The sequence below is a fragment of the Coturnix japonica genome, chromosome 5 (genome assembly GCF_054131305.1).
Source record: "Coturnix japonica strain WE chromosome 5, WE-NBRP24, whole genome shotgun sequence".
Classification (NCBI taxonomy): domain Eukaryota; kingdom Metazoa; phylum Chordata; class Aves; order Galliformes; family Phasianidae; genus Coturnix; species Coturnix japonica.
Window position 1 is genome coordinate 45,391,635 of NC_140667.1, and position 19,284 is coordinate 45,410,918.

The 19,284-nt window shown below is 36.5% G+C and overlaps 1 long non-coding RNA gene across 1 annotated transcript; it reads left to right on the forward strand.

Annotated features, from left to right (window-relative positions):
* Positions 1-2,483: 2,483 nt before the first annotated feature.
* Positions 2,484-18,994, forward strand: LOC107315266 (uncharacterized). The gene is made up of 4 exons (XR_014947263.1): positions 2,484-2,629; positions 11,138-11,259; positions 14,960-15,060; positions 15,628-18,994. It is a non-coding gene; the product is annotated as an uncharacterized LOC107315266 (long non-coding RNA).
* The last annotated feature ends 290 nt before the right edge of the window (positions 18,995-19,284 follow it).

Here is a 19,284-nt window from a genome sequence, read left to right on the forward strand (position 1 = left end):
CAGGTAAATATGAAAAATGCTTCACTGGAAGATTAATCCTTCCTGTAGTCCACCGTTAAAGTAATAAAAGGTTTATGATTCATTTCTTACATTATAATGGAGGAGGCAATTAGTAATTACTGGATTTATAGTATTTGTTGTGTTAACTCAGCCAATAAAATACACAGCAAAACTGTTTTTCTGAAGCACATTCATTGCAAAGTAATGTTCTTGAAGCATTAAATATGCAATCTAGTGCACTGCACTTCATATGTTATCACAGAAAGAGGGATGATTTTCCAGTGTACACTGAGGTATTAAGAACTCAAATATTTTCTTCATTTTTTCTATGCATTTCCCCCCACCCAAAGAAATGTTAAACAATCTAACTCTGGTAATAAGATTTAGCACAAAAACCCACAGCTGCTTAATGTTTATTGTTAAAAAACTAAACAGACTTTCTCAGTCAAACTACCACATCTTTCCCCCTAATGTGCAATCAAAGTTGGACTTTTCTTGGAATGGAGGAATGGCCAGACTCAATCTGTCTCCTCTGACTACTGTTTTTGCCTTCATATCTGTCCTAAAAATACTTTTTGCTCCCTCTGAAGTACTTCATTAAAACAATATTTCCTTCAGCAGTATTTTTCTCTGCCATGAATCAGAACTCCATTATTATACATTGTTCAGTTGCAAGTAAAGGTCTATGTTTTGTCACAGCTACAAAGTATGTTTTATATTATAACTTCTCTTACTACCTGGCAACTAATAAATAAATAAATAAAATAAAATAAAATAAAAAAATAAAATAAAAAAAATAGCATGAATTAACAAAAAGTACAAAATGTCCTTTCTGTTACTTTCTTAAATCTCACCTTTATTCTCCTAGGAGCTCAAGAGGTAACTAATTAATTGATTTGTAAAGTATCATATTCCATTATTGGGCCTCTGTCCATGAACTAAATTAAACATGTAGAATAATAGAAGACACATGATCGTCCATCTGACAAACAAAGTTGTCTTTCACTTAAGCCAAAGGAAATTATCTAATAATCTAGTGGGATCCTATTGACAGGGAAGGAAAGTGGAAAGGAAACAGAATGCAAAGAGAAGAAGTTTGAGGAACTACTCTACCTTTCATCTTTAAATCAGGTGAAAAATCCTGGTGAAGGGGATAACCTTCATGAAATGCAATGCCGCCTGTTCTACTGTGATTTCCATTCCCTGCTACTATGTTTTTAATTCCCTAAATATTTGTGTTATACCTGCAACAATAAGATGGATTTTCTCTCTTCTGAAAAATAAACAAAAAATCCAAGAACCCAGGCATACTAGCCTAGGCAAGAGCAGCCCTGCAAAAATACTCTTCTAAATGTTCCTGAACTAAAGAGTTATATTATTGGATGGGGTGCTCCTCAGTGTTGCATTGAAAACAGTTTCCCCATCTGACTAGGTAGCTCTGTCAAATCAAGATAGGAAGCAATCAATGTCAACAGTTTCCATCAAAAGGATTTTTCTGACAAGGCAGAATTATCATAATTTGAAGTAAATTTCTGCTATGAACTAGAATAAGACTACTATGAATTTTGAAATGGCTGAATTATCAAAGTAAAATCTATTTCTTCACCTGATTTTTTCTCTGTACCTTTGTGTTCAGAATTTTGCTTGATAACATTGATTTACAGCTCCATTGTGAAAAACAAAACAAGCGCAAATCTCTCTCTCTCTCTTTTTATTTTATGTACTTATTTATTTATTTATTCTGTAGACCATAAAAGCATCTGACACAAATGAAAAGAAAAAAAAAAAATGCTACAAAGGCAGTTGTTACACTGGAAGAAGCTTTATAAACCAGGAATGAACACAAATGCCAAAATAATAGTAAATCTTATTGTACACTCTTTTCTCATTGCTGCCTTTACATGATTTGAAACCTGATGAGGAGCTTATTTGCTTTAAAGTTTGTTGTTTTTTACGAACTGTATCAGTTAATCTAATAAAAGATAATGACTATACAAACTTTCTCCTCACAGACATTTCACAGATTCTAGGTTGAGGGGAAAAAATTAAGTTTGAAAACCCTACTTGTGCAGTCCCACTGAAAGGACCATGAATTTGTCTGGATGCAATATGTAGTAAATAACCCTATGGAAAATTAAAAAAAAAAAAAAAATAAGAAAAAGGAAGCAGAAACTCTCTCAGCATCTGCTTAACAAACTTAACTTGGACATTTAAGTTGTTTTGTTTGGTCTGTTGCATATGGCAAAACGACCCAACTGATGCACTCAGTACCGTCAGTGTTTCATTTTTAAGAACTAATCTGTTCTCCTCCCTCCCCCTCCCCATGTTGATGGAGGATCAGTTTAGTATCTGGATCGCTGGCAGTGCACTTGAGTGCTGGTGAGTCAGCTAGATGGGAATGCTCCCTCTGAGTCAGTGCGGAGCCAGCCTCCCAGCATGGTGCTTGGGGACACTCTGGTGCTTGAGCTGCAATCACTTAGATCAGAGAAAACCAAACCTCTGAGCAGTTGCGGTCACTTGAGATCAGATGGAAAAAAACCAGAGATATTATGCCAGTATTCTCAGCAAACTCAAAAGAAGACAACAATTGCACCAGGCCAGATCTGCTTGCATTCTGCCAGGAATCTTGGTGAGATAAAGACAGTTTTCTTTGTTTTCTGCCATTAAAGAGTCAAGCATTTTTCTTTTTTTTTTTTTCTTTTTTTTTTTTTTTCTTTTTTTTTTTTTTTCTTTTTTTCTTTTTTTCTTTTTTGGAAGAAATTGTGTGTGTAAAAGTTGCTGTATTTCACACCAGAAGTGGTTTCATTTCAGTTCTACAGAAAACGGTTCTGGTATGGATAAACTGTAGGATTTTACATGACAAGGAATAAATCAGTCCTAGCTGTGCTTTTGCATAGATTTCAGTGGAGTTTTGAGCAGTTCCAGAGTTTTAAAAGCATCTATAAATCATCTGATAGAAAATAAAAGATATTTAATCACAAATGAATTCTTCTTTCAGAAACTCTGATTTATCTATTTATTTATTTATTTCCCTAGTTTGCAAACTGTTTGGAGCAGGGACTGGATTTTCATTTTATGTTCACCTTCTGTATAGCACAGTTGTCTCCCCTGGGCTCTGGAATTACCATCTCAGCAAAGCTGTAATAAGAATGATAACCCTGATGACAGTGATGTCAATAATAATAAATTCAACTCTTTCCAGTAAATAATGTGTACAATTATTACACTCAATTTCTGTTTATTGTTCAAGTATTTTTAGTTTCCCTTAACAAAAGTTCATGTCGCTGACAATGCAGCTAATTAAGTACACAAAAATGAACATCTGCAGAATCTCCAGACAAAAGGAAGGCTCTGATTCTCCCTTGCTTCAAGAATGAGAAGGACATACTGACAAGGAAGGTTTTTCTATTTTTCATTCTAAAATACTCTAGCTCTTGTTGTAACCATCATCCCTTTCACTCATATGGTTGCATGGTTAGTTGACAATTTATTAGGGATTCATCATGCGCGTATAAACCATCTGACAATCAGTTCAGCAAACACATTAACTCTAAAATTTCAAATTGATTCAAGCTGCACAGGTAAGGGAAAAAAGATGGTATTCAAAGTAAAACATATAAACATTTACTTTAGGACTGTACTGAAATGGAAGTGCACATCTCCTAATGTGTGAAGTTTGAATGAAACTCTCCACAGAGTATATGTTGAGGTCTTGACCTGAGAACTCATGTTACAGGATAGATCTCAACACAAAATTGAAAGGAATGAGTTCTCCACCCACTAGCACTGCTGCTAGGCACTATAATAATTAATAGAGACTTGATATTTCATCAGCCTTTGATTACAGTGGAATATTTCACACAGAAAGTGAGACAATGTTGCAACAAAGTTAAGAAAAAAATATCACATTTCAACCAGCAAAGTTTAGTGAACTTTGACATTTGATTTCACTTAGTAGAGTGAAAAATTGCATTAAAGAGGAACACGCTACTTTGAGTGGGAGAGACAAGGGTCAGCCAGCATACTGTTCCTAAATGTTTCACATATTTAGTAGTTACTATTAAAGTTATTGGAGCGTATTCTCATTATTACCAAGATTTTGTTGCCTGCAGAAGAAAGAGACGTAATTTTCCACCAAAAAATAAAAATTAAAAACAAACAAACAAACAAACAAAAAAAAACAACAGTAATCCCAGCCATTCTGAGAAGTGATTCCTTGCCCGTGGAATCCAAACATTGTTCCAAATTGCTCAGGTTGGTCAAAGCCTTTAACAAAGTGCTGGACAGTTGGTCACTGGTGGAGCAGACACTGAAATATAGCCCATGACACTCAGTGACACGTATTGAGTGAAAGCCTTGCATAAGATTAGCTGTGCCAGTTTGTTCTACTAAGGCACCCTGGTGCTATGTTTCAGGAGCCAGTGGAGGTCTAGTTTATACAGTGAAATGAAGAATTACAGAGTTCTTTTTGGTGACTGCCTGTATTCACCTCAGTATGACTTTCCAGCATCAAACCCTTTCCTATTCAAAAATTTTTGCCATTGATTTTAGTGTAAGCCCTAAGCACTTTTAGAGAGGGTTGTGTGTGGGAATGTCTTTGGTGTATTTCACCATTCTTCAATTGCATGATCTTGGCAAGGAGGGAAGAAAATTAAGAATCAAGGGGAAAAACAAACAAACATATTTTACTAATTTTGATTCTGTAAATTTTGTATGTACTTATATGGAGAAATATGATGTAACAACAACATGATGTAAACAGCTCACTTTGTCTTTTTTTTCTAGGACTTTGGATGAAAGAATGTTTGGGGAAGGGGTGAAACACTGGGATGTGTGAAATGTAGGAGAGGAAATGTAAGAAGAGAGAAATCAGAACATGACACATAATAAGGCTACAGAAAGAGCAGCTGATAAAAAAAAAGATAAGCAGTAAAGAGGAAATTAAAAGACAACAACTTATCCTCTTGGAATTAATCAAGAAATGAGAACATGTATGCCTGTAGTAACATCTCCATCTCCCATTGGCAGTTCCTCCAAAATCCAGGGTGTTCCCTGAGTCCTGGCTGACATCCAGCTTGGGTAATTATATTCTACTTACACAAAATTCCCCTTGCAGTTTCAATTGGACACCACTTTGCATCCCAAAATTTTCTTCAGTGTGGTTATGTGTGCTTCTCAGCAGAAATGGCTGCATTTCAGCAGGGAGCAAAGTTATCTTCTTATATAATTCGTATACTATGCTATAAAGCACCTGGGACCCTTCTGCATCCAATGTGCTCAACACATTACGTTATCAGAAGTATGCAAGTTATTAGGAGAAATAGTATACAGTCATCATTTATCTACCAAGATAATAAATCCTGTGTTAAGTAGGGTCTAAGCTAAATCACAGCACCATAGTAGCGCTCAGATGGAATTGAATGCCACAGTTATAAAAGTAAATGAACAAGCCAGTATGGTTACAGCTGGGAAAAGTAAATCAAAGGCCCAGACCCTCAGTGTAAGTAAAGTAAATTCATAGAAGCTCAGCTATTTACACCAGTGGGGAATCTGCCTCAAGAAAATAAAATTAAATTAAATTAAAAAAACAAAACAAAACAAAACAAAACAAAAAAAAAAAAAAAAAAAGTAAACCAGGCTGGCAAAGAGAGAATGACCATCCTTCCCAATGTTTTAATGTTTTCCCACCCAGCAGGAGGAAGCAGGCAAGAGCTGATGCACCGTATTTTAGCTGTGGTTGAAGACTCATGAGAGGTTATGAGGCCAGGAAATAAAAGTAAGAGAAAAATCACACAGACACACATAAATTCAAGGGAAGAGCCAGTGCCGGCAGAAGAGAAAAGAACGATTCAGAATGCAACTAGGATTTCAGCCACAGGTGAAAGATCCGTAAGAGGGGAAACTGTGCTGTTGCCCAGTAGCTTGAAATGAAATCTGACTTCGTTTGGGATATTTTTTTTAATTTATTTTATGTTTAGATCAAAAGGGCACTGAGTAATGCAATCCATGTGTTTATACAGAGAACAGCATTAGTATGGGGATGCATGGAAACCACATGGGAATATCTGTTAAATGAGACCATGCCAGAAACATCCATTCAGCAGTATTGCAAAACCCATTGTATGGAAGAGAGTTGACCACTGCATAATTCAACTGAGAGAAAGGCACTGAGTGATTGAGTGCAGCAGCTTGTGAGAGAGGGACAGGTTTGCTGTACTGGTCTAACGTGTTACTTTCATAATCATTTCCACATCCAGAATTAGATGAGGCATGATAGACACTACAATGACAAGTATGAAACAGAAATGAAATCAATTAGAGTAGACAAAACAGAGAATTCATTCAGCTTCCAGAATTTCAGAAAAGCGTGTATAAAATATAGAAAATTTTAGGTTAATTTTTGATAAATTAATGTCTTACGGATCTACATTTTTTACTTACTGAACAATCATTTGCTCTTCATTTATTGCTTCTCAGTGTAAAACATAACATGAAAAGGACTGTCAAGTAAGTAACATATTTTCTAGAGCATGACTTTTCAGTTCAACAGAACTCCTTTGGACCCACAAAGTATTCTTGTGAGGGAGATCCATTTGATCCTTCAACCTTGGTGAGGCTATACAAATAAGGAAATATTGGGTCTGTGTGGAATCTAGGATTCTAGACACTGTTTCCAAAACCTTGTGAAGACAGAGGTAAAAGCTCTAATGTGTGCCAGGATTTGGGTTCTTCTAAGGAGGAAAGAATGTCAGTTGTGAAGGTGAAGAGTTTAGCGCCTGCTGTGTTTAGTAAACCAGTTAGTACTATTACAAACCTCAGAAGATATCAAGAAAATAAATGAGTCAACTGAAATAAATTAAAAGAACTAATACCAGAGAGAGAGAACACACGAGATACAATCAAAAATTGATAGATTTAAATGGGAAATACTACCAGAAAAATGCAATTTATTTTAAAATAGGGGAAACTTTTAAAGAACAACATCTGCAGATATTTTAACACCTGAAATAAAAAGTATCTTTTTCAGAAGCAACTAAAGATAATTGGGAATAAAGCTTAAGAAAATGGGTCAAGGAATATTTTTATTGTTATTTTGCACATACTGTGTGGTATTTTGATGAATTACAGAACTGTATATCTGAAAATCTTACTGAAGCACAAGAGACAAGATTTAATTCTTTACTGCAGGTTTGCTAATGCTCCTCAGAATTAAGCTAAATTACTCTGTCTTTGAAGCCTCATATTTTTGACAAATATCTAAGACTTTTTGATCTTTACCATGTATTTCACGCTGGTCCACAGTGAACTTTGCAAAAAATAAGCTTTTGATTTTGTCCCTTGCATTTTGTCAACTGGATTCTCGTAAGCTTTGGTTTAGCAACTTTAAATCTCTGCTTCACAGAGGCTAATTAAATTAAATCAGCTGAGTGAAAAGGCAGCCTCTCAGTTCTGCAATAGAGCAAGAGGCAATCCCATAGGGATCTAGAAGGGTAACACAGTAGCATGAGAGCTTCTCCCCTTCCCCCTTCTTCTTTGTGAAAGCTGTCCTAGGCACTGTCCAGGAGGCTGTGAGCTGAAACTGGCGTCTACCATCAGCTAACACTGGGCATGAGAAAATAAGCCAAGGAGACAACAGAAGGAGAAGGGAAGTGCCAATGTCCTCAATATTTTGGCACCAAGTGGAAATAAACTGTACTAATTTGTTTGATTAAGGGAATGTGACTTTTCTCCATACACTTGTGATTGGTGAGAAAGCTGCTGGAATATGGCTTTTGAAGTGTTGTATGCCATTGATTGTAGCTCACAGAGTATGGGCAGAAACTACTTTGTTATCCCCTGGTTAATAGAATGGCCTCACTACTGGAAAATCTGTAATGCTGAAAAAGCTTAAGGTAATTTCAACTGGTACATGACACAAGGTTGCAGTCAACAGGTGCAATTTGGTGTCATAGCTATTATCCTATCAGATACAGGTGCAAATTTAGAAATCTTACCTTGACAGGAATGTTCTTTCATAGTGCAATACAAACTGATTGATTAGGAAAATTTAAGTGACCAAAACAGTATTCAAAATTGAAACTGGAAATTATTTCACTGTACTGTATACAATGTATATAGTAACCTTGCCTTTCCACATTTGATGTGGTCTTCTGCTAAGTGAGTGACAATCTGGTTACGCAAAGCTCAAAGCAGAACAAATCTGCTAGGAGAGGCAACACTTGTTATTTAACTGGTTAATAACAATGTGGGCCAGAGGGGGGAAGAAAAACAAATGCTTCCAAGCACACGGGTTCTTCAGAATTAAATCTCATGCCCTTACACTCCTTAAACTCAATGGGAATTTTACCATTGACTCATTCATCTCCTATGATATTTAAATTGCAAATAGGGAGGATGTAAGATTCATCCTAAAGGAAGGGAAATTGCCTACCATTAAAGAAATGATGGGGTTGTTCTAAATAAAGCCTGGAGTGCTGGAGCATCTTGACCCAACGTAGGTGTAGAGTTCAGAGAAGGCAAGTCACAACACTTTTGTGCAGTGGTTTACCCACCTGTTAAACGGGTCTAACAGTAAACCTCAGGAAAATAGAGATGATTAATTAACATGTCTGATGTTCTCCAAGATTCCAGAGAGGAGAAAGAATACACTGCAAAGTATTACTCTTATTTTTTGTCATTTTGGTGATCCATCATCCAGCAGCACTTTGGGGACAGGAACTACTGCTTGATTCAGCAGGCAGACACATGCAAAAGCTGTTGAGATTTGCCTTTGTTGTGGGCTGTCAAATGTGTTTTTATTTTTATTTAATTATTGTCCTTTATTAGGAGCAAGTTTCAATTCTGAGTGCTTGCTTGGGCCATCAGATGATGAGGTGGTACCAAGGGAAGTGCTGCAAAGTAGGTCAGGTACCACAGATCCAACAAGATAAGTCACTCAGGGAAAGATAGCTGTTTCAAATAAGACAGAGACTACAGCCTGGAAGACAATGATTAAAGCTTAGAAACCTTTTCTGAAGATACTGCATGATAGCCCTGGATGACTAAAGATGTAGAATTCAGATAAAGCTGTTTTACTATAAGCTTTCAGTCGTACTAAAATCCTGATTCTGTCAACCTTACTCACATTGAGGGCTACACCTTTCCTGGTGAGAGGATCCATTCCCCGTGTTCACACAGAATAATTGAGATATGAGCCTATACACTCAAGTACTCAAGTAGTACTGTCTGCATTGGACAAACTTAGCTTGAGCATTTGAATTTTTATCCAAATTGAGACCATTTCTTGAATCTTTTGGAGGTCTAAAACAGGTGGATCTTAAAATCTTGTCAGCGGCCTCAGTTATTGAAATATGTGTCTGTAATTAGATGCCCTCAATATTGATTAAATTCAAACTATCTTCCCTCACTCATAAGTGGAAAATAAGTATTTCAGAGATACTTATGCATGTAGGTCACTCCCTCCAACAGTAATGCCTCCTATTTCTTTTCATAGAAACTGCAACAGATACAAAAAGCAGAATAACACTGTTTGACATTGCAAATTCTCAGCTACAAAACACTACTTTTCAGCATGGTCACAACTATTAGCTATGCATTTCCACCAGCAATGAACAAGAGTCTGCATGTCATGCTAGCAGAAATCTGCACCCACTGTTGATGCTGACATGCTAAAATGCACCACCTCACTATGCTCACTTCCACTGTTTGGTCTCCATAAATGTTCAGCAAGCATCAATGAAAGTTCTTGGGTGCCATTATTTTCTCATGGAGGAATTCAGTGACACACCTTCATTTCATACGCACTTCCATATCAGACGCCACTTTGTCAGACTGCCCCTCTGCTGCCATCCATCGCACAACAGAATATAAAGGGATATAGTCAGGAAGATTCAACCTCTACTGCCAAACCACAAACAATTGCTTCTGATATTGTAGGACAACATGATAAAATAGGAGGCATTACTTTTAGAGTAGCCCTCACATATGTATAGTTTAAATAAACCTATTTGCCTAAATCTGCCTTTCTTCTCATTTAGCTGTAGTAATAGCTTCCTAGCCCAGCCTAATCAAATTATGTAATCATTGTTTGTCTTTAGCTGCACTTTTCCTTAGAAGTGTTCTGTAGTACATTGGTAAAAGACTAAATTTCATGAGCTTTCTTATTCTACTGCTGAGCTTATGCTTGCTTCAATTTTTGCTTGATCTTTAGGACCAATGCTTTTCTAATATATTTCCTTTGTTCTGAAATGAGAAAGCAGAAAAGAAATGAAGTCTGTTTTTTTTCTGTCATTTTGTTTTTGTTTTTGCTATTTTGGTTTCATTTGGTTTCATTTTCCTCAGCAGAATTTTTGATTGAGTTATCAAATTGTTTCTGATGCTGACTTTTTACAAAACCAATTCTATCAGCAGTGCCCCTGTGTGCCACATAGTTCTACCACATTTTTCCTTCACCACCTTGTGCACGTTTCATGTTGTTGGGCAGGCAAACCTTGAAAGAGTGCAGTTACACAGCTCTTGTTTAGTGTTTAGATCTTTAATATTTAGATCTTTAAAGCGTTTTGTGTCTATGCCTTGCAGGAATTGTGCCAGTTCTCCAACAATGTAGTTGAATCAGTAACTTGGAACCTATTTCATGATAGTGGGTCCAGCAGTCTGCTCTGGGTATGGATCTTATGAGTCCTGCAGCCTGCAGGCCTCTTTGCCAAACAATGATATAATCAGTGAGCTGCCAGCTCTTGGATCAAGGATGTATCCAAGATATTTTAGGCTTATCCAATTACTGAATAATTGTGTTTGCAATAACCAGCTTGTGTTCAGCACATTTGGTTATTAGAAGAAAGATGATTGCTGCTGACTCTCTCAGTGCCAGTACAGCCAGCAAAACTCCACTTTATTATGTCTCCACTAAACTTAAAGAAGTTACCTCTGAGTGTCAATTTTTCTGCCTGTGGTGTCTCTACAATGATATCCTGCAACCCATTCCTAAGCAGTTCATTCACACTGCTCTTCTCCAGTGGAGTTAGCATACAGGCACTGAGAATATTGGCAGGATGCCTCCAGTTTTCTCTCTTCTCTTCGCTTACACAAATACAGAGCCCTCAGTGATAATCCTTAACTTTACAACCAACTCTTGCAGCCAAGCCACCCAGTGAGCCAGGAGAATGTGGAACTATTCTGAAGCACTGATGGGTATCATTGTGCTCCTGGAGGCCCCTGTCCCTCCAGCGGGTAGAAACTCTGTATACATCCTCCTGGAAGGTAAGGGTTATCTTTTTTAATGAAACTTGTGTTTTTCAATGCTTTTCACTCTGCAGATTGAGACTGTGGAAAGCTAAAACTATAAGAATTCTAGCTGTGCCGGAATAGTTGTGCTTCAGGCATTTCTTTGAATGCAAGTGTAATAGCTGCTCAAACAGGATAAAAATGTTAATATATTTTCATGGTCATTCTCTTGCACATTTTGCACTTCCAAGGAGATCCCAGGATGCAACAATTTTATAGAATGATTCTGTCCCATGTTGGTTGGAGAGGAAGAGATTTTCAGCTCATAAATTCAATATGATTTTGGACTCCTTTGAGAAATCCAATCAAAATTTTCTTCAGAAAGTCATGTTTAAAATAGTTTGTTCCACCTGTGCATTTGAAAGGTAAGTGTAAATATGCTGCACATGGAGCAGTATGGGGTGCAGGATTTTAATAGTGTCACAACTCTTGATTTCCCTAAAAAAACTTCAGTTTAGAAATTTGAAGGAAAAAATTGTAAAATTAGTGAATATGCTGAACCAGACATATTTACATTCTGCAATATACTCTGAGGATGAAAAGGTATTGAAAGCAGAAGAATAAACTCCTGAGTTTCATTCCATGTGCAGTGTTCCTTTCTGTATCATATAACATGTGTTCTCAGGCAATCTGAGGGTGAACACTGAGCATGTCATATATGTAAGATATTGTGGTAGCATTAGTTGTGGTTCAAAGAACAGCCAGAAGTCTGCCAGCCAAAGGGAACTACATACTCACCTTTCTTGGAAAGAGATAAGGTATTGGGGTTGTAGCAGCACAGTGTACAGAAGCAAACAGAGGAAGGAATTAAAAAAAAAAAGAAAACAAACCAAGCTACCTAAAACAAGTGATAACATCACTTTTAATTATTTTTTTAATTTTTTTTTTTGTACTGACAGCTTTAAAAATTGCTTAAAATCCACATAAAAGTACAATATGTGGGATTCAAATAAACACAAATGGCCTACTAATGCACTAGTGTGTATGTAATTATTTTAAAATCTGGTTGCACAACAATGAACTCTGCTTTTCATCTTAATCTCATTGAGGAAAAGAGATTTCTGTGGTCTTGGTAAAATGCAATCCACGCCAGGCTTGGACTAGTCTGGCCACCCAGGTTTGCCTTTTCATATATCTGATAGATGTGTTTTGACAAGTTATATTAAGTACAAAGCAGGCCACCAGAGCAGCATGTGGAGTTGATATAGACAGAGACAGAAAGGCAAATAACATGAACACACTTTTGTAGGCAATATTTGCCATAACTGAGTACCCCCATACATCATATTACCACATTTCAGTATATAAAGAAAAAAAGTTATTCGAGAACCAAGGCATGAAAACTTTGAAAAGGCAACACTTTAAACAGGATTTATAGATCATACAAGTCTCTTATCTAAGGCAATATTTTAATTTGGTTTTTAATAACTGAATTATCAGTCCTTTTATAACTTTCATTTTATACTGTCTTGATTAAGAGAAACGTTGATGTCTCTATTATCATCCAATTCTTGACTTCCATTGATACCAGCATGCCTTTCCTTTAGGCACTCCTCTGGACACTCATGCAGAAACTTAACAGGGTGGGGGTGGGGGAGGAAATTGCTGGCACATGCACACCTGAACTGTTTGCCCTTTTCTTTCACAACCATCTTGAGTACATCACCGTCACCCTCCAGAGAGCTCCTAAACAAGTTTTGGCAATAGTAAAAACAAATGCTATTTTACATCTTTGGATGCACTTCCAAAATACAAAACTAATTAATCAGTAGTCTCTGAGAGACTCAGCTAAATGTGGCTGCCTCTTTGACACTGATCTCTGCTTTGATGTGAATATAGAAAGCATGTGAGCAACTCCCCTAAAAGACATAATGGGTTTCAATTATTTATTTGTTTAGAAGACAGAGTAGAAGGTTAGCAGTAAATACATAGCTAATCCTGCTTAGGCCCTCCCAGCAGCAAGGGTGTTTAACTCCCTGCTTTCCTATATGGTTTCTGTACAGGGTGCAGTATAATGCTGTTCTCTGCCTGTCATTGTGCCAAGTTCTTTACAAAGCAGAATATACTTAAAGGACATGTATACTGTCAAGCTACACGTAAAGACTGTTATTTTTAATTATTCATTATCAACACTAGAGAGCTGCTAGCTCAACATATAGGCCTTTCCCCTTGCTGCATTTAACTGTCATTGGTTTTCAAGTCAAGAGTGTGTATTCTAAGCGTTAGCTAGTCATTAGCATCATATTCTCCAGACACAATATAATCATCCTAATAATTGATTGTAGTGAAGGTACTCACTTGTATCCCACACAATTCTCAACCATGAACTTTGTGCTCGGTAGTTTATTACTCACAGAGAAACATCTTGATGCTATAATCTATCTTCATTGCAAATTTACATCAAAGGGCAAAAAGATACGTACTGCTATATTGCTCCTTCAAAACATACCACTTGTATGATGCTGTAAAAGCACCTGCTTTTTCTGAAAAGCATATTATTAGTAAATGTGAAATTCAAGGAAAAAAAAAAAAAAGAAAGAAAACAGCAACAACAGTACAACAACAAAGAAAAACACCCACTAAGTAAAAGCTTTCCTCATAAAGGTTATGCATACATGGAGAGAGAAAGAACACAAGATTTTTCTTTGAAAATAAAACCAGCTAAATTATAGTGGAAAGCTTTTTGTGTCACAAACAAAAGGAATATATTGATAGCAGGCTGTCTAAGAGAAGCTGCCAATAGAAGTAGGAAAAATCGACAATATTTATATGATAGATACCTTAGGTAAAATGCTTGCACTCTTTGTTGACCATACCAATTAAAAATCATTTCGCATTCTTAAATCATTTATTCATTGCATAATTTCTCTCTCTGTCTTCACAGACATGGGTAGCACAATATATAGATGGTAAAGTGTTTAAGATTTCACAGTGTTTATTTGTAATAGGTTTAAATCTGATTTTACTACAAACACTCACTGAACTTAAATATAGTTCTTCAAAGGTGAAAATGCAAAAGGACAAAAATAAAAATATAAAGATAAGGAGAAAAAAGAATCAGTGGTAAGTAGTAATTAATTGCAAACCGATTCTCATCTTCCGCTATCCTCAAAGCTGATATTTCTCCTCTGGAAGATAAAATGGGAATTTTCCATACACACTTAAAAATTTGTACTTGTGCACAGAGCTCTTGTGACAACAGTAATTAATTGTCTACTTTGATATGATGCATCAATATCTTAAAATCTGGGAAAACTAATTTTCATCTGTATTTTACTCATATATTTTTTGGCAGTTTTGAGTTGCTGCTCTGTTTTTCAAAGCAATATGCATCAGTAAAATAATACTTAATTGACTCTTTAAAAATATTAGAATAAATTTTACCAAAAAATGATTTATTTAGAATCAGGAATGATATGTGATTCTGTGTGTTTTCTTGCTTCTTTGTCTGATTCGTAATAAAAACTTTTAAAATCAAATACCTTCCCAAAGTTATTCCGGCAGTGTTTTGTGCCATTTGTAGCAGTATGATACAGCCTTGTGAGTGGAAAGCCTTTCCGTATTGAAGACAGATGACTAATTTATATATGCTGAACAGGAAGGTCCTAAATTTGCAGTCATGTTTTGTATGTATGGGCTTGACTTTGTTATTATTATTTGCTTTACATTTTTCTAGCTGTAGAATGATGAGAGATGAAGAGGTCCCTGTTTATATTTCATTACTGTCATCACAGGACTTAAAACCAATGCATATGAGGATGTAAGACATGCCGATAAGTAAGTGTACAGTCTCTCCATTTTCTAGCAAATCACCTGACTAATCCAGTTGGCTCCCATTCCATGTTCTCTAGTGGAATAATAATTATAGAATGAATCACATAATGGTTAAGATTAGAAAGGATCTTAAACATCATGTAGTTCCAACCCCTGCCATGATCAGGGTTGCCACCCACCAGATCAGCTGCTCAGGATCCCATCCAATCTGGCCTTGAATTTCTCCAGGGATAGGGCATCCACAACCTCTTTGGGAAATATGTTCTAGTGCCTCACCACTAGAACACTTAACATCTAACCTAAATCTCCCCTCTTTAAATTTGAAGCCGTTTCCCCTTGTTCTGTAACATAAGATAGACTACTGTGCAGCTCCATTCATAACAAGCCACTAGGACATAGCCTCTTCATTTCACACATGTTTTAACATAGCTTCCAGAAACTTCTCCTTCATGATCTTCCCAGGAGCAGAGATGAAGCTCAATGGCTTGTAGTCCCCCAGGTCTTCCTTTCTCCCTTTTGTGAAAATAGGAGTGATGGAGCTTTTTTCAATCAATGTACTTTGCTTTACAGCCATGACTTTTCAAATACGATGAAGATTGCCTGGGCAACCGCATCAACCAGTTCCATCAGGACCCTGGGGTGCATGTCATTCAGGTGGTCTTGGACTTGGTATTGCTTGGATAATGCTACCCCAGCTTTTGCCTAGAGATTCAGAAATGTAAGAGGCATGGGAAGCCTAACTGACTGGAAAGACTGAGGCAAAGAACTCACTTTGGCTTTCCTGAAGATTGCAACTCTGCCTGTTCAGATGTCATCCCTGTCTTCTTCCCAGCCCGTGTTTCCCTGCTTCCATCACCTGTACTTTTCCTTTATTTCCTTCAGTTTTTCCAGTAGATTCTTGCTTAGCTATGCCAGATTCCTGCCTCCTTTGCTTGATTTCTTACTCTGGGGAGTGGATATATTTCATGCTCCCAGAAAGATGTCTTCAAAGAGATGCTAGCTCTGTTCCATTACTCTGATCTTAAGGACAGTTTTCCAGGGGATCCAATTCAATTAAAAAGCCAGGTGTTCACTCCTCTGAAGTTCTGAGTTCTGACATTACATTTTGCCAGGGCCATATTCCTTGAGACTGTGAACTCATTTAGGGCATGGTCGCTACAATCTAGAATGCCTCCAATCAAAACTTTCTTAATGATCTCCTTCAATAATCACGTCTATCAAAGTAACCATTTAATCTGACTATATGGAAAGACATGAGAATAAAATCCTGGTCTTGCACAAAATAAAACGAAGGACCATTACTTATTTAACCTTTACAGTACCATTTGATGTGACCATCAGTTCCTATGCTTAGCTTAACATGCAAATTAAACAAAATATGTTTTTCCAATTAGAGGAAGATCTACAGTCAGTGAAAATTTTCAGTGTGTCATAGTGACAAGAGCTACAGAAAAACCCAGTAGAATAAGGGGCAGATAATTAGTAACCAGTTTAGTCTAGTTCTCGTACCAAGAACTCATAATCCATGAAACACTGCAGAAAAGCACTGGAGTTTAAGATAGCTGTGGCTGAGACATGATCATGAAAATAATAACTTTCCTTTAGGACGGGAGACTTGAATTAATATTACACAATACTTTTTGAAGTTGTCACTAATACCAGATACAACTCAAACAAAACTACTCACAGCTATTTGTAACAATTTTTTCAGTAGTAATGAATAGATTTCTTTCTATTTTCTTGTTGCAAAAAAGGAAATGCTCTTAAGAGATAAATGTTACACAGAACAAAGGGAGAAGTGGGGAGCAAGCCAATGAGTTGCAACTTTCATTTCTATTAACATTTTCATTTTTGAGAGATCAAATACATCTTCAAATTAATGAAATCTGTAAGAAGAAATAGTATGAGGTAGTTTAGCACTTTGCAGATAAACTAACATTGTATCTACTGTATTGTTAGTTTGCAGTATAGATCTCCAAATGCCACAGTTCATATTCTGCTTGAGGCGTTCTAAAGCATTTTGCATTTTTCTTCTCATAAATTTATTTATTTATTTGTTGTAAATATGATTGCCCAACATGGTTCAAGGACCTGGTATTCATCTCTGTTTCATTAGTTCACATGTGGCTACCTGGACAACTCCTTAGTCCTTTGTTTTTGAAGACATCTGGAAGGCAGTCAATTTTCTATACTTGACAGAAGAACAAACTTCTAAATCTCTGTGTATACCTTTAGGTTCTCTCTTGTGTGAACTTAATATGGGAAAGTACACATCAAAATTCCATTTCAAGGAGCTTTTTTTTAGTGGATGTCTTGTCCACCGTTTCACTGATCCATCCTTTTCATACAAACATATAAAATTCATGCAGTGAACAATAGGTTGCCCTGACATGACCATTTTTTTTTTACTAGTAAGTGGTTTATAACTTGGATGTAATTAATGATTAAATATTCAATGAAAAGGTAAAGAAATTTGGCCTGAGTAGTCCAAGTGCTTGCTGAATTCATTTGCTCCTACTTGTGCTTGCTGTGTGGAATATTTAGTAGTCTTAAGCACAAAAAAAAAATCTTTGTTCAGTCAAGGGAATGTAAATATTTGCTTGTTCTTTACAAAAGAATAAGGTCACGTTTTACTAAATTGCCCATATAACATTTTTCAATATTAGAAATTTATCAAAAGCTCACATTTTTTGTTGTAAAGGAATATTCATTTAGCCACAATAAATATATTTAGTAAGTGACTGTCTAGCATAATAATCCTCTTGCTTTTTACTTTTGTCACAGTGTGTAGTGTTTCACAGTGTGAACAGCAATAATGATCATGTGTTCATATGAGTAGATTCATTTTGGCAAGTCTTGTTAGTTGACAGGTATGTAATACACTTGCCTTGCGGCTTTGGGACCAGGTTTCAAATACAGCCTTCACTGAAGTGACTGAAAATCATTCAGATCTCATAACTGTATCAAGTGACAAGTAACGTGAATTCAGTCAGTATGTATATGGGGCCTGATGTACACTAGCCAGTCAAAAATGCTTCCCTTTATTCAGCTTCACTGTTATGACTGACCATCAGAAAGAAGATACTTAAGGGAAGGGATTAAGGCCAGAAACACAAAGCTATCTTTCCAAATATATTCACGTCTTCCAACAAGACATTTATGTGCCCAGTAGCTGTTTCTTTGGCTTTTGTACTCTTTGTCCACTCAAGGAACTCAAGTCCCTCGCATATGTAATAAGGGCACTGCACTAATTGTCAACATTAACTGCCAAAAGCAGAAATTCTATCAAGTTGATGTTGACTCATATATGAACTTGTCCTGATTCGGCTACTCTTTAACGCTGCTGGACACCTCTCACTGATAATGTTTTCACTGCTCACCAAAGAGTGCCAAATGTTGGCATCTCATTCATGCTTGTCATTGCCATGATATCACACATTACACTCTAAGAGAAAACAAGGTTTCACCGTAGTCTTTATTATATCACATACAAGGAACATTTCAGTCATGTGAACTTGTGGTTAGAAAAGGCAAATGGAAATTATACCCAGCACAGCTAGTGGTCCTGATGTCTCTAGGTATTCCATTCCAGTTTTTATTTTTTATCCCACCTTTATGCAATATAACAAATAACCTTAGATCTAATACTTAAATGCTTATTGGACACAAAGAGAAATTCAGTTGGCTTAGAATATCTGTAGGCACAATGTAGACTGGAAAATGAATTGCAGGTATGTTGATTTTACTGTTAGTAGCTCAAAAGTCATTTGTTTTTCCCCCTAAGTAAGAAAGTCTCATAGGTATGAAGAGTCTCCTAACTTAAAGAGGAAGGAAATTCAATGTATTTTCACCTAGTGGCATGATTATAGCACATGGTATAACGCATGGGGCCAATTACTCCTAGAAATTTTTTTTAATAAGCGGTTACCTGATCTGTAGATGAAATAAATCAATTAGTGCAATTACACTTACTTGGTTACAGTCGGTATCGTGGACATCGCTGCTGTTAACATCACAGTTGTATCATTCAGACTAATTCCAGATAAAACAGATTTCTTCTGAAACATGTTTCTGAATAAGCTACACACAAATGGAGAAAAAAAAATAAATAGCTATCAAATAAAAACACACTATAGCCCAGTCACCTCACCTGCTTTCCATGCTGTGTTGCTCAAGACACAATTCTGGGGAAAGTGTAGGATGTCTAGTCTTATTGTTGATAGCTTG